The sequence below is a fragment of the Triplophysa rosa genome, linkage group LG17, assembly GCF_024868665.1.
Source record: "Triplophysa rosa linkage group LG17, Trosa_1v2, whole genome shotgun sequence".
Taxonomy (NCBI): domain Eukaryota; kingdom Metazoa; phylum Chordata; class Actinopteri; order Cypriniformes; family Nemacheilidae; genus Triplophysa; species Triplophysa rosa.
Window position 1 is genome coordinate 20770260 of NC_079906.1, and position 17484 is coordinate 20787743.

A 17484-nucleotide genomic window follows, 5' to 3' on the forward strand; every position below is an offset into this window, starting at 1 on the left:
TGCTCAAACGGTAGAAAGTGGTCAGCAATAACTAGTTATTATCTCAATTTGCAGGAGACGGGTGGATGTCTGAAACGCCCAGAGTAGCCCTTTGTGTGGATGATGGGTGTCTTACAAAAATGTAGAAGATTGTTATTATGGACTAAGATTAATAGTTTTAATTCACAGAAGGTCTTTTTCAGAAAATAGTAAGTGAAGCAAAAAACCACCCCCCAAAAAACACTGACTCACCCTCATTCCAAATCTTACATGACTTTTGTGTATCAAGGTGAAAGTTTTTATGAAATCAAATTCATATACAACATATAATCATTTAAATATAGTCTCATACTTCTGCCAAAACAAATATTTGATTTTTATGACATCATTCTGCACTTCAGCTTCACATTAGATTCCAGGTAGTGAGGTAAACTAAACGCTATTGGCTATTTTTAAAGGGGGAGGGGCCACATACTATGTCTCGCCCTAACTTCATGTTTCAGCAGAAATTACATTTCATTGTACTTTAGTGTCTTTAATTAAGGAATATAACTAGTGTGCCATATTTGTACTATATTTGTCATACAAACCCCTTCTATGATTTTTTAAAATGTTTTGTTACATTTGGAGCAATATTTACTTTCATTATATCAAAGAGTGGCCATGACCTTTTGTGTCCTAAGGTGAAAACTAAGTCATGCAAATTTGAAAAGACATAAGTGTATGGTATAGGAAAAATAATGAGGGTTTTGTATTATGACCTAATCATGCCCACGCGCATACACACACACACACTGAAGGTCAAGGGAGGGACGGATAAAAGCGACTGAGCCAATGAACGCAAGACAAATACGTGTGTGTTGCTAGAGCAAACATGGGCTTTCTGTCTGTCTTGGTTTGTCTAGTGTTGGGTTTCATCTAATGGAGTCACGCTGTGGTTGAGGCGAACGTGATAAGACCCTGGATCCAGAGCTGTAGAGATGTTAAAGACCTCTTCGGGTCTTCCAGCTGGACATCTGAACGGCAAACTTTGGCTTTCCTTGCAGATATCACAGAACTCTCCAAATGTTTTCATTACACACTTATTACACAGTATTAATCCTTTCTGAGTCGGTCATTAGGTTGTTTTTCATAACAGCAGTGTGCTGTGCTGATCTCACATTCATACAGTGTTGTTTATATTTCAGTGTAAAAAATCAATACGACAGATCATATTGTGTTGTAAAAGTGAGAAAAAATACATCTTAAATAGACAAAACAGACTAAATAAGTTATAACCAAATTAAATGAAACAGTTTACAGCCAAGACTGTTGCTTCTTCCAATAAACAAAGTAAAAGTGTAAAATGTTAGTATTTCTAAATACAATGGTTTTAATTTTAAACAGATAAATAAAAAAAGCAAAAGAAAATAAATCCACACAGCAACACCCTAGCAATCAGTTTGCAACCTGCTTACAACCACTCAGCACACTTGAGCATCCGCATAGCAACGCCCTGGCAACCACCCACAAAACCCTTGCATCATGGTGGTGAGTTTTGCACAGGCAAGCCCCACACAAACAATATTTCATGTAATTCTGCCAACCAGGATTCATTTGAATCTATAAATATGTACTAGACAAGCTGTGCTGTGAGCGTGTGTGCGTTTTACCAAATGTCAGGACAAATGGTCTGCGATTCTCAGTAGGTTTGCCAGCATTCCACTCGCTCATGTTGGAGCCTGTATCGCCACTGCTGTTCAGATGTTCATGTGAGAAATATGTGTCCATATTTCAGATATTTTAGATTTAAAGCGATAGTTAACCCACAAAATATTTTTGTTTCAGACAAACCATTTCATCATTTTGTCAATTTGACATCATTCAGTAAAGAAACAACAGGCCTTTGCATAAACGGCACCGTTTGAAGTGAAAAACGCAAACTAACAATATAAGAATCACTGCAACAGTATCCATTCATAGTTTCTATAGCTTTCCATGGCAAACACTTTTAATAAATAGTCCGAGTGGACAGGCGATAAAGCTTTACATTGGGAATGTTACAATATGTCCGCGTAACATATCAAACGCTTTAAAAAAGGAAATCCTGTCTTTCATAATACAGCCCCTCCAAGATTCGTCAATGTCTACTTTTATGTTACGGACGGAACGACACATGCATCTTTTTTTCGGCTCCGTTTCTCATCTGTTTTCTCTGCACAAATACATTCTGATTCTCGCAATCTACGCCTTCAACTTCAGCAGTTTTTTTCTTCAGGACTGCAGAAGCTCTCTCCTCTGGGAGCACAAGGTTTGCAGAAAGCGACGAGAAGAGGAGGTCAGCAGATTTTTTTTGCTCCGTGGACTCTCTGCGACCTCTCTGATCCCGGCAGGGTCTGAAAGACGCGGGACCCGCGTCTCCGGTAATTAATCCAGCTCTAATGAGGACGTGTGGACACAGCTGTGTTTCTACATCACCGCAGTGAACTGAACCATGAGACTTCAAAATCCAATCTGGCATGGGTTTGGTCTGGTTCATGTCCTTCGAGTACGTTACTGTATATGGGTCACTAAAATGACAACTAGATTTACAGTAGTTAGAGTACAGAATGAACCTTTGGGAATGGTTGGTATTTAAGTCTTTGATAACACGTCTGATTAATGGTATTAGCTAAAGAAGACATTACTGTAACTATTATTTAAATGTGGTCTATTTGAACATTTGGGGTGGGATTTTTATATGGCATTACAAACCATTACAAAGCATTCAAAAGACATTAGCCATAGCATAGTATCGCTCAGACAACACTCCAGCATTGTGGCAGCAAACAAATGAGGACAAATAGTAAAGTACAGACACAGAATGAAGAGGAGACTGTTTACATCACATTCCTAGAGATTTTGAGGTTTCCACTTTCCCAAGCAACATATTCCCAAGATACAACTGAACATATCATCAAAAAGCCACTGCACTTCAAAGGAAAGTGCATTTCTCGAACTGCATTCTGGATGGTCTTTAAAGCTTTTGAAAACATGATTCAAGCAAAAGCTCCTACAATCTTCAGTCTTTTCTCTACTCATTTAACCTGAAGCACGTCATCATTGCCCAACTTCAGAATGTGAAGAACAAAACCATAAAGCACCATTAATAGGCTTGACATTACCCATAAATCACAGATGAGATCACTTTAATATCTTGATTATTTCTGCTAGACATCAATGAGATTAAATGGAGAGCAACTGGAAAGCAAGTCTCATCTGCGTGTCTCTCACAAATGTCTTAATTAGAGTTTCAGAGAAGAACAATGTCACAAACTGAACTGGATTTGTCAAGTCTGCAATCAAAAGTCAATATTATTGAAGATCTCAATACGAACTCAAACATTTCTCTCCAAATTGACCCAAATCCAGATTATTTGACCTGTACAATCTACATTCATTTTATACCGCCATACTGTTGTCTTGGACTGCAGACTTCTGGTCTCTCGGCAAATCTGAGCACTGTTTGAGATATACCCAAATCTTTGCAGGAGACAGATATGAGATCACCCAGTTCTTGTTATCAGTAGCATTGTCTGAAACGCAAGATTTGCTCTGAACTTTTTCTCAATTTGGTCTAAGATAATTGGTGATTTTTTGGTTATAGAAAGTGTACAGCGTTGAAAGGAGGTCTCTCGAGAGCTCTGGAAGGAAACGTTAGTTTCCACCTTGATGCTCTTTGCTCTGCACTTCCCCGCCTTAATGATATCCTCCATGCCTCTGTTCCTCATCACCCCAAAATCAGCCCCGTCTCTTCTCAGCAGGCTGGGTGGAGGGCACATTTCCTCTGACTGGCAGCAACAACAGCTCCGGCTGAGAGGAGTCAAGACGACTACAGACAGCAGATGGACCCAACACATGAACCATTTCATCATCTCCAACAGAACCTAAAGCAAACATCACATTTACATTTTTCCCACTTTTGATGTGTTGTTTCCCACTCTTTTCGCTTGGTGTAATGTTCACCCAAAAGTGCTTTGAAATTACCGTCAAAACTGACTTTCTTACTTCAGCAGAACACAAAAGAAGATCTTTTAAGGAACGTTGTTAACCAAACAACATTGTCCCCCATTGACTTCACTTGTATGAACGCAAAATTACAAAGACATTTCTCAAAATATCTTCTTTTGTGTTCCACACAAGAAAGGGTCATATACAGGTTTAGAACAACATGGGGATGAATAAATGATGACAGATTTTTTATTTATGGGTGATCCCTATCCCTAAAACAGGAGCGAACAGACAGAAGGTTGAGTGGAATATTTCAAGGACTTGAGCAAAGCCTTTTAAGGGCTCCAGCTGGGTACGTAACGCATCTCTTGGGTGCAGATTTCAATCATGCACTGTAACATTTACTTACGTGCACTTTACAGTCTAACTAACACACTGTACACTTTCAGGAAACCTAAAAACAGACGCAAAACACGGAGAGCAAAATTATAGATACCATTCAACCCTAAGACAGTGTTTTGGTAAAGCCCTGCGGCAAACCTCATATTAACTTCAAGTGTTGATCAAAATGATCTGTTGATGTCTATCAAATGTGTTAAATCTCACTAAAACGTTCTGACGGTCTAAAATGGCATTCAGCAATGTTAAGTTATGTACACAAAATGGATGCTAACAATGCTTTACAGGTAATTTGGTCGTTTTTGTGTTTATTTGTGAATTTAAAAATAATATACTTACCCTCATGTTCAAAATGAGAGGTCAAACTCCAAATGATTCATTTTTGGGTGAATTATCCCTTTACAACAATCCCACTCCAGCATCTTTCAATATTCCAAATTTCAACCTGGAAGAATGTGGAACATGTTTTTCCAACAAGCTTGAAAAAACAATTATCACCGTCAGATATCACAGTCAACTTAATCACGGAGCTTTTGTTAAACCGTAGACGATACACGGCTCTTTTATCTCACGCTCTTGACGCACATAGAACTCTTTAAAGTCAGGTGATGGGTAGGAAATGGAGTCCCACGGGGGACAGACTGCAATAACTACCTGTACATCTGGAAGCCACATGTGGCCAAACATCTCTCTTTTGTCCGGACGACATCGAAGAAGAGCAGGACGCCACAGCTTATCATAACACTGGAGCTATCTACAACAAGAGCCCTGAAGCACCGCTGATTCGGAGCCAAAACATTTTCTTAAAAAATACAGTCGAGATAGAAAAGCAAGAGACAATCTGTGGAATGCACTCAACCGCTGTCGTACACAAAGATCCAGAAATCGATCTGAAGCATCAATAATCTAAGTGAGGCTTTCATTACAGTGCTTCAAAACTGCACAAATCAGAACATTGTGTGTGAAACATTTTACAGGCTCCTGATGCCTGAAGAAAATTTATGCCTTTCTCTGAAGCCTTTGAAGTTCCTTTTGAACATTTCAGCAATTATTCAGGTAAAACCGAGGAAGATTTTAGCACCACGGCAACATGTTTAGTCGCCAGGAAAGCGGAAAAACACAACCACAGAGTTTAAAACAGTAAAAGATCATAAAGCTACCCACAATGCTCTGGTGTTGTCGGCGGTTGCCAGGGCATCAATGCAGTTGCTAACATAAGGTGTAGCATGTGGTTACGCAGTTGCTAAGGGGTTCTGTGTGGTTGCTAGGGTGTTTCAGGTGTTTTTTCTACGTTTTAAAACATGAATTAAATAAACAGATCTTTCTATTTAAAAGTGTAATTGTTCAATTAAACTACATTTTAAAACACAAATTAAATAAACCATTTAAAAAAGCCTATTCATTTTTCAATTTCAAAAGTGATTCAGTTGTTTACATTTTTGTTTTAATTATTAAATCGGTCAATTGATTCTTCATTTTATTTCTAAACAGCACTATTGGTCCTCCATAATTTGGAGGTGGTTATTTGCTGGCAATAAAGTCAAAAGAGTCCCCCTCTATGATGCTCTGTAACTAACTTTAGATCCCTTTTTAAATGAAAGATTATGACATTTTTGTGGTTGTTTTATTGCACAAAAAGCAAAAATCATTACAAAAAAAAAACAATTAGAAAAGAAAACTTAAAGTGCAACAAACTTTGTAAAGTATAAGCACTAGCAACAGTGAGGCTTGTCTCGGATGAAGCGTTTCAAACGTTTATTCACAAAGCTTTGTGACACTTCAAAACGGCAAAGCGGAGGTGTACCCAGAAGGGAAGACGCATTGAAATCATGAGATAATTATGAGCGGATTAGAGCTCAAAGACAGAGCGAGCTCATCGAGACAGCAGCGAGCAGCTGGAATCACACGCATGCAAATGTGAAGCTGATTTAAATATTCAAAGCCAGCGGGAAGGATTTTCTATGCTTGTGTTTATGTGTGTGTGTGAAGGTGATCTCATAACATTTCAGATGAATGTTCGCTTCTGACAGCTGATAACAGTCTCACCTTTATTTTCTCCACTGTAAGCTTCTGGTCCTCTTTATCTGGATCTGATAGAATTCAGACAGCGAGTGAAACGCCGGATGGTTAATTGTGCACTTTGAGATCTTTCTGGGTTGAGCCGGACTGCAGGCGTCAGCAGTTTTGCGAAGCATCGCAGATCGCACACAAACACAAAACTACACAGACACGCCACTCGAAGTCGGGAAACTGCTGAATATGATTGAACTGTCTGATGCAGTGGTTCTCAAACTGGGGGCCGTGGCCCCCTGGGGGGCCCCAAGATGGATCCAGGGGGCCACAGATTTTGTGGCATTTTATGAAATATAGAAATTTATCATATTTTTTTTGCAATCAAACATCAGAAAAATGACACCACCAACCAAAAGAATTGAGGTTCCAGCATTGTATAACTGAATGTTTTTGGTTTCATTAAAATTCTAAGTTTAAGATTATACGTCTTTATATGGGGGCCGCAAAGCGATGCACTTAACACAAAGGGGGCCTTACAACGAAAAAGTTTGAGAACCACTGGTCTGATGTATACAGTGCGTTACAGTACTAGCAAAAAATGTATTGCTCAGAGGTCTACGATTTTTCTACTAACATGAGATGACGTTTGAGATAATTAGATCTTCAATAATATTGACTTTTAATTGCAGACTTGACAAATCTGAGCTCAGTTTGAGACATTGTTGACATCTCTTCTGAAACTCTAATGGAGACATTTGAGTCTTTTTTAGGTGAAATATCTGAGACACAGATGAGACTTAAGATAAAGTTTCCATTTGCCCTCTATTTAATCGAGATATGAAAGAGATTTATCTTCTTTTATATTATTTCATACAGCCATACTGTACATTATTATTACGTGCTTATAATTTGGATGGTAAAATATACAGAGACAACTATAAGATAAGTCATTTGTAGACTGATTCTCTTATTAGCAAAATCTACAAATTATAAAAAGACTTCAAAAAGAAATCATTCTATCACAACTTTAAGTTAAGTAAACCAGTAAGTTCCCTCAGTAGTGGACATGTGTTTGTTCAGCCCATGGGACTTCTGTTTGTCACATTTGCTGGTAGTGAGCAGCTGATAATGGGAGGAATGGAGCCGAAGTCACACACTGTCGTCCCGGCATCCTCATATCAACCCATAAACCCAGAGCGAGGTGTGTCTCACACGGCTGTTTCTGACACACACAACACATGTGCTCACAACAAACTAAAGCTAAAGTCATTGTCAACAACATTAACTTTCTATTGCTATTATTGTTCCTGTAGCTCAAAGTGGTAGAGGCCATGAGTTCGATACCCATGAAAAATAAAACAATAAACGTATACTATGAATGCACTGTAAGTCACTTTTAATGAAAGCGTCAAATGCAAATGCTCATTAAAGCAGAGCGATATGTCCCTGATAGCACACTCCATCTGACTTGCGTCTATTTGACGTCTGCATATACTGTACATCTGCAAGACATCTGCAATACATAGCTTGCTCATCTGCAAGACGTCTCTGAGACGTCTGTAATACGTCTGCTAAAGATCTGGAAAACATCTGCTGTGTAAAACCATCTGCTAAACATCTTAGAAAGAGCAGCTTTACATCCATTCTAAATCATAAACATCTTACAGACATCTTATAGATGTCTATATGATGTCTGACAGCAGACGTCTCTGAGACGTATTGCAGATGAGCAAACTATCTATTGCAGATGTAAATGCAGACGTCAAATAGACGTAAGCCAGATGTATGTGTGCTATCAGGGGTGGTTGCTAAGGTGTTACTATGTGGTTGTTAGGTAGCAGCCCAAGTCAGATTTGAGGTATGATTGTGCACAAATGATGAGGGTGGACGAGTTAAGTTTATTTTTAAAATTACTATTTAGTTATGCAAAGCACTAATGGGTCAAAACTGTAATAAAGGTTGAGTCGACTGGGCTATGCCGTCAGGGTTAGATCAATTCATCATAAAGAATAAAAAAATGTGGGGGCTGATGAACACATCACCAATTCAGCAGAACAACATTTGCTTAAAGGAAATGAGGAAGTGAGCTGTAAATTACATACAGCAATGGCAACAAAGTGATGTTCTACATATAAGCGAACGCTTGCAAACCTTTAAATCAGTAGTCGTCGTCACACGAGCCGATACGATACAGATCAAACGCAGATCAGACAAGGCATGATAATGTTACCATTGAATGTTAGCTTTGCAAAGTATAAGTCGATTTTCTTGCGAAAGTCACCACATCAGCTGAGTGATAACCTCACGATCAATAGTCACAGAAGGATGACTTTCAAAACCTTAACAGGCGGACCATTCTTTTCCTTTTACAAGGAGGTTAACCAAAGTCCGGCTAACCAAACAGAGCGTTTTCAGTGTGAAAAACGTCACCCTTAAAACAGTGAGCAAATGCTTGTGTGCTACAGTCTAAGTCCCACAAGGTCTTGTTAGTAAAGGTTTGTGTGTCCAGCAGACACAGTACATCGGAACACACCACCTGATACATTCAATAATAAACCTGTCATCACATCCTCTTCCCTGAAGAGCTGGATTTTCGGAAGCTTGGCATCCTAATGAAGGAGGATCCTGCACAGATGTATCCGGACCTCGTGTCCATGCAAACAGTGGACTGTCATAAAACTGTACCTACTGCCTCACTGAACACCTCGAACACTGCTCTATAAAATGTGATTATGGGAAGACGTAATCACTTCAAATGCAAAACAAACAGTGTGATGGTCTGTTACTGTTTCACAACGATCGTTTACGATAACTCTCCTGTTAGAGCCTGTGTTTAACTAGGCAACAAAATTATACCTCAAAAGATCAAAACAAGCTGTTGTGGCAGAACTCAACAACACAACTTATCTGAAAGAACAACTGCAACACACACCATTGAATTTTAATAGATTTGATCTCACTCCTTAGACACTATAACACAAAAAGCACTGTGGTAAACTGATGCTTTATATTATAATATCATGATATAGGACCACAGTCGTTGAGTGGCAAACTGCAATGCAATGCAATGCTACTACAAGGGTATTTTTTTGTAAATGTCACCTATATGAAAACATTATAAGCAACCTACATGAATAAAAAAACTTTAGTACACTTTACTACAGTAAACTGTAATAAACCCCCTAGATACTGTAGTGTTTCATGACCCTTACCATATATTAAAGTACACTACAGTTTTACTACATTTGATCAATACGCTATAGTTAATATTACAGAATACTGTAGTATTAATTAAGTGTCGCATGCATAGGCTACTCTCTTATAGTAAATACTGACGCATATTTTTTCACGTGAAAATTTGGAAAATAAATGTTAGGCCTATATTAGGTTAACGTTACATGAAAAGCATCTTACCTGTTTGGAGATGATCTCATGCTCTGTAAGAGTTTAAAGTTTAAAGCCGGTAAATCCGCGCAGGTAAAGCCGGTGACAACAAGCGCTCACTCTCTGAACGCAACACACCATAAAATCATCGCGCAATAATGAAATCATTTCACTGACCAAGTTAAAACGTCAAAAAGTATTGATGTGAGAAGTTTTCTCATGATACAGCCAACCAACTTCAGTGACTTTCCAGCGCAGTCTAGTGGACCGAAACAAATTCACAAACGCGGCTGACGCGCATGTGCAGAGAGCGAGCGGTCGAATCCTACTATAACAAAGGCACGTGAGGGGCGTGATTAAGAATACTAAATTAGGGACGTCAGAGAAAACGTCGGGACACGCACCAATCAACGTAGGAGGGACCTAATTATATTTACAACGTTACCCTTGGCCATAGTAAAATATGTAAATGTTGGTGGGGAGATTTAAACGTTGTTCTCGTCTCTTCGACTGTTGAGCATGCATTCTGTGGTGATTAAAAATAACAATTAATGTAGTCTTAACAAAAAGTAAACAAATAAATAAACAACTAAGTAATAAATAAATCGATTTAATGTGACGTCACTAGTTTTACACTTCGTCGTCTGCGTTGAATTAAAACCCCTGACAACTTTCACGTGGTTTTAAAAGATGTCCTAATAGATCAGTAATGTAGGACGTGAAAATTGAGTATTATCCTGAGGAGCAGAGCCTTCATTTGCAAACCAATTGGCTTCAAACAGAGAATTTCTATTCACATGTAAAAGATTTCTTCTGCATGAAACAACAGATTGCCCTGAGCACATATTAGGCCTACACTGCAACAAACTGGAACAAACAAACACACAAAGAATCGTATTTATTTTTTATAAATATACTATAGAAGTAACACACTTCTGTGTATTTCTATTGCAATTTTTAGAAATTGTGACTTCATGAGAATATGCGTTTACAACCAGCACCAGGTTTAGTGCCAAACGCCCCACATGACCACATTTAACAACCAACAGACCTGCTTTCAGCTTAAATGAATATATTTAATGTTTTTAAATGTGGCATAAATGCTTCCCATTCTCCTCGAGAAAACCTCGAGAGCAGATTCTGCGGAGAGGATGAATGGAGTACTTGCATGTTTTGCTCGTCATTTAATTATAGCTGACTTAACATGGCCACAAAATTAGATGTGAAATAACTCTACAGATAACTTGGGTCCTGATGGTCAGTGATTAAATATTTATAAATATTTTGCTGTGCAAACCTATCATCTTGTATGTTCATCACAAGACTGCAGTTTTAATATGCAGAAGGATTTCAATCGAGGGAAGTTTAGCCTGAGATCAGAACGATCCTGCCCTTCCTGGAATTCTCCACAGGACATTCTCTCACAGTGTCCGGTGAAGGAGAGAGAGTTGGAGAAACCCTGCTGGGAGCAGACCCCTCGGCTTTATCATCAATCACTCGACAGGACAGAACAACAGTATTCTCCTAATGAGACTGACAATACAAGCCCAGTGTGTGAGCTGTCGCGCCTCCTGCTTTGACTTTATCCAATTAAACATTAGCAAAAGATTTTAGATCAAATCTAAAAAATCTGAAACTACTGCAGCATCTAGTATACACTTTGGTTAGGTAATGAAAACACATTGGTCATTAAGTACAATTAACAAAAAGACATCCTTGGCACACAGACTTCTATCCCCAGCACATCCAACCTGGAACGTTCCCTGAAAACGTTCGTTACAAATCTTGAAAAATGTGACATAAGGTCATTGGAGATGTTTTCAAAGCATTTATAAAATGAAAATCCCCAGACAAGCAAAGAGTCAGAAGAGGAGATGAGGTTCACTTGAGGAGGGTCAGAAGATGTGGCCCTGGAGGAATGAGCTACGGTGAAACCACCGAGACGTTTGGCATCTGTTTAACAAATCGGGACATAACCCCCCTCCCTGTTCCCACAGGTGTTTGCTGTTAACCACAAATGCTGACCAGAAGAAGTGACCCTGAACCAAACACGTGTCCATTCAGAACCCCAAACATAAAACTCATCAGCGGCCAAAGAATGATGTCAAACCACAGATCTGCTATACTTACAGCTCATTGAAAGAATACAAGCTATGTGAAATCAGAGAGACGTCTTGTGAGCTGGCATGGGATGAAAATGGGAAGCTACACATATATAAAGTTGTGTTTTTATGTTGTATTTGTGAGCCGCACACGTATCTTTGATGTTTGAGTTTCAAGAACACATGAGATTTACAAGGACCAACACAATAGCTCCACCGCAGCCAAGAATCGTAGGAGGGAGATCTCAGACCAACAGCCGATTCTGAAATATTTAATTCTGCTCTTTTAGTTTGACAGCCAGTTGGCTCGACCCTCTCTTTCTTTTCTCTCTTTAAAACCTCTCTGGGAGTAATCCGTTAAAGAAGCTCATGGACATAAAGTCTAAACGCTCCTCTACACTAATCCACAGCCTCAAGCTCGCTGGGGGTCCTGATGACATTTTTTTCATTTAATTTAAGACCTAATGACTAATACAAGGTAAGAAACCTCAAATTTTGTTTAGTCATCAATGTAAAAGTACCTTTGCAGTATGCAATTTCTACGTTGATTCTTAAAGAATTTAGACTCAATATATATCCCGTGGTGATTGATCAAATGTGCAATGTAGATTTAGAGAAGCCCCAACCTGTATCCAACCTGGGCCGTTATGTAACCACCTAGCAACCACAGAAACACCCTTGAAACCACATAGCACCCTGGCAACAACTCTCTCATTGGCCTAGAACTACAGCATTGCGGGCTTTCTACACCTTTATAAAACTGTAAAATAAGAATCTATTGAAATCCATATAAAACAAGAAGACTGTGCAGAAATATCACATGTTTAAATATTTTCATTAAACATGATCAACACAGCCCTAAAAAAGTTATATACAGTCCATTGCCTAAACAAACAAAGGGAAACGTTTTTGGATATTAAAACCGCCAATAACCAAAAACGTATAAACCTGTTCTGATAAGGTTGCCAATGCAACATGCAAATAATAAAATGCAACTGACCATACAGCCCTGCAAAATTAGAATAGCAAAACAGATTATAAACGTTTAAAAGAGAGGAGACAACACTTTGCATATCTTTAGTTGTTGACATCGAAAGTTGAGGTCTGGCAGTGTTTTGGCACAATCTTTCACTTTGAAAAATCGTATTATCTGTTGCTTCAAATCTTACTTTTGAAAACCACGACCTAAACTACAAAAAAGAAAATACACTAAATATGATCAAACACGATTGAGTTATTGGCTGTGGAGAGCATTAAAACAGAATTTAAGAAACATTTTGTCCATGTCCTGTGAAGTGAAGACGGACAGACACAGCCGGTGTGGTGACAGCCTCAGAGAAACGTTTATTTAAACATAAAATAAACGTTCAAGAGTGCCTATATATGGACAATTCCTGTTCAAACAGAATAGAATCTTTGTTGAGATTGTTTAATATATTTTTTATAATTTTTTTTCAAGGACCACGGCCTTCACCACAGCCACAGACTATTTCAGTATTTTGATTATTATTTAATGAAGTGTCCCACTGCCCTTGCTCTGAATTTCTCAGTTACGAGAGCGATCCCGTCAGGAGTTGGCGTAGACATGCGAGCGTAGCTTCAAACGGCATGCATTCCCCTATTCGCTTTGCTTTGATTTCGGACGGGAGGGGCGCGGGTTGCCAAGCAGAAAAATCCAAACGCTGCGTCCTCGCCTCCCCACCACCCGCTGCCGCAGAGCCAACTTATCTCCATCACATCTCAACACTACATAACATAACACATCCACAGATACAACATCATCACTGTAGTAGTCTAATGTTTGGAAACAACCAAGAAAATGGTTCATTTAGATGGTTACAGGACGTTTTCAAACGAGTCAAAGATTTACTATTACGGACCAATAAAGATGCTAGGCCGTAGATTTCACATGGAGAGACTTTGATGTATTTTAGATCATGCTTGTGTTTGTTGTGGAGAGGTTTAACAGCTGCAGCTCATGGGGGAAATGGGGGCTTTGATAACCTCTGAAAAATACCAGTCTTTTGAACCTGTCAAGACCTGAAGTTAACCCTGCTGGGCCTTATCATCAGGGATGAATGAGACCAGTGATTATACGAATGTAAATAAACCAAAGACATTACAGTAAAGGAACGACTTGGGAATTTTGGTGTACGTTTCAGTATCGTTTTTATAGCAGAGATTAACCAAATGAAATATGTTTTGATGCAAATTATTTTTGCACATAGATGGTCGCTCTTTTATAGCCCAGGAGATTTGATGGAGTTCTCGGTTGTGTTTCATCTTAGTTTCGGATGTCTAGCCTAAACTTGTTCATGAAAACAGAAACGAATGAGTCAATTGTTGAAATCCATGATGAATGTAGACGGTAGAAGTAAAATAATCTGGATTTGTGTAAATTTGATGAGACATGTTTGAGTTCAAATTGAGATCTTCAATGATATTGACTTTTGATTGCAGACCTGACAAATCTGAGCTCAGTTTGAGACATTTTTTAGATCTTTTTTGAAACTCTAATGCAGACATTTGTCAGATTTGGGCTCTTTTTCCAAGAAGAAATATATCAGGCGTAGCGCAGAAGACTTAAGCAAAAGTTAAACATTTTTCTCCATTTAATCTCAATGATTCCCAGAATATTTGAGATCTCATTTTCTCACGATTTTTCTTAAGGGCGAGGGAGTAGAAATAAGATACAAGACATACTGACACAAAACACAATATGCAGTCCCCTTTCTGTCAACCAGTTTCCAGGTCACGTTTCGTTCGTCAGGTTCTTTCGGAGAAAGTCCAAAAGACAATTGGGCAGAATTGAATAATAACGTGTTAAATTATTCAAACTGCGATAGATTCATGGGATGTCTTGCCTGCCAAGATCAGACAGGATTCAGTATAAGCGGCCTCCAGAAATACAGACAGAGCATTAAACCATTAAACCAGCCAAAGTCAAGATGATGTGGTGCAGTGCAGCAAAGAACTCCGGTAGGTCACAAACACCTTGAATAGACGGTAAATTGCTTTGGATAAAATGCATACATATGCTGAGAATGAGAAGCATGTTTTAGAAAGCAGATGTAAAGAAATGCTCAGGTTGCCAAATCAGGCAGAGTTTCTGTGTAAAACAGTGTTTGAAGTGCAAGTACGCCCCCTGTGGCCGGAAGACGCATTACAACAACCTGCCTGCAGCACAGAGGTGTGAAGCATCTTGAAATCAGAAGAGAAAAGATGTTTTAAAAATAGATCACCTACTGTTCTCATACAACACAATACAACAATACAACATGATGCATTTAAAGGGAAAGTACACGAAAATGTATGATTCTGTCATGATTTATTTACCCTCATGTCATTCCAAACCTGTATGACTTTCTTCAGCTGAACACCTAAGAAGATATTTTGAGAAATGTCTCAGAGGTTTTGTGTCCATACATGTGGAAGTCAATGGGGTCCGATTTGTTTGGTTATCAACGTTCTTCTTTTGTGTACTCCGGATGGGAAAAAAGTCGTGCAGTTTTGAAATGAGATGAGGGTGAATAAATGATGACAGAATCTAAACTATGCCTTTAAATACAGGACGTGTCAAATCAGGGATAATTACGATAAAGTAATGTTGAAGGAATAAAAACAACAGCAGACAGACAGATAATCTTGTTTCTATGCAAATACTACAATGTTGTCCACCTACACTGATAACCGAAAGCATCTGAACACAAGCTCTTCTAACCAAGCAAACATTTGTATAGAGAAAAAGCATCAGAGCTCCAGAAATGAACTTGGTCCAACAAACACATTTTACATCTGCCAAGGCGGTTTTCAAGGACGGTATTGTACAAACCGAACTACATCTCCGCTGGTCTCTTTGCATTTGAGGGACATTTCCTGCACTTAGCTTTTGTTTTACGGTCTCCATTTTCTAGCGAGCTTTACAACTGTACTCGTTCTTTTTTCTTGACACCACCGCAATGCTTTTGTACGCTTTTCTTGCCCTGCTACAGTCACACCCACCCCACGTCTCCCTCTCGCTCACTGGTTAACTCCTCTACCATGGCATCCAACAGCAAGTGAGGTAACATCTTTAAAATGTGCATGCTGGAGTAGGTTTTAATGCCCCGTAGCCAGTTTCTCTCTCTCACGCTCGTCTGTCTCTCTAGGTGCTTCGCTTTATAATGTGACCTACATTTTTCTGCTCGAGTGAAGCTTAGAGATCCGTCACAGTTCGACATCGCTGCCGTGATACTCGGCGAGCTCAACTCAGAGTGAACGAGAGCAACGCATTGAGCAGAGAGCGATCGGGGACAGAAGCCAACCGCTGCATGGCAACAACGCAAAAAATCCCTTACTAAAAATAGTGGCATATCGCAGACTGGCAGGGCTGACTGCGCAGCCAATAACCTTTCACCCCTGAGGTGCCAGCGTGAGGAGGGCGAATCTGGGCCGACGTCGGCGTGTTTGGGTGACTGACTCTCCTCCAGATGTCTGCACTGAACCGATGGGGTCAAATTTATGTTCGCCATAGCAACGGGCACTTGAGTCGCTACAACGGCACAAAAATGCCAACCTTGCAAAATGGAATGACACACAATGAAGCTGCGTTTGTGAGTGTCTGCTCGGCTTTGAGACTTTGGGACAGGTCACTTTAAATTCCCCGGAGGCCTTTGTAGCCATCGGTCACACTGCTTGCTAAACTGTCCCCCCAGTTTGCCTCCTTCTGTTGATTTTCTTTCTACCCCGTGAGGCTTTTATCAGAGCTGTAGGAGTCAGTTTGTGTCTGACACACCCATCAGAATCTACAGACTCTCTACCTCTTATTTAATTTCCTTTATTGAAAGCTGAAGCATTTTTCATTGTTAAATACTTTCTCCCATCCTAAACTTCAAAAGTAAGCTGTGAGTTTGGGGTGGGACTATCCAATGGAAGATGCGTTTACCTGTTTAAAAACAAACAAACAAAAAAGAAAATGATTAAGAGACTATAAAATAGACAATATCTCTTAAAAATGATAATATAATAGATGTAATCTGACATATAAAGTGAGGAAATCACGAAAAATGTTTTTCAAGTGTGCTATTAGTAGCCTATACTTTTCAACCTAAAAAAAGAAAGTATACTTTCAGTCTAGTTCATGTGTTCTTCTCAGAAAAACTGTTGTAAATAAGTTGTGTATTCAAAGCACACTAATGTTAAACTTAAAGTATACTTAAACTAAAACAAAAAATGGGGCAATTTAGAAATAGTACACACAAGTACACTAGTATTGAACTAACTACATAAAGTACACAGTTCAGACTATTATGTAATAAAGCAAAGTTCAATAAAAAGAATACAAATTTGAATAAAGTTAAAGTCCCCGTGAACCGGAAGTTGCGATCGTTTTTACTTCCGTAATCTGACACATTTCCGAGTGAAAAGGAATTTCAAAGGAGAAAATTTGTGGGCGTGGCTTGCTTTTTTCACTGCGATTTGATTGGATGTGTAAAAACAGCTGTTGCATTTTGAAATGAAACTGGCAGCATACTGACAGTTGAAGGGGAGGAGTTAACGGATGCTCCGCCCAAGCCGTCTAATTGACGTCATTTGAGATGGATAGTCATTTCAGGGCGGAAGTGCATTTTCAGATTTTAACTGAAGATTATGAGGGCAC

General features: G+C 39.1%; 1 protein-coding gene across 4 annotated transcripts in view; it reads right to left on the minus strand.

Moving 5' to 3' along the window:
• Positions 1-17484, minus strand: part of ccdc120a (coiled-coil domain containing 120a) — a 37969-nt gene that overhangs the window by 14567 nt on the left and 5918 nt on the right. Inside the window, exon 1 of one of the 4 annotated variants that reach the window (XM_057357458.1) lies at positions 9775-9984. The exons of 2 other annotated variants lie outside the window; for them this stretch is intronic. The gene's annotated coding sequence lies outside the window, so the exon portion shown is untranslated. Of the gene's footprint in view, positions 1-4686; positions 5143-9774; positions 9985-17484 lie in introns of those variants that run through there. One more of the 4 variants, XM_057357459.1, reaches the window with a different exon arrangement.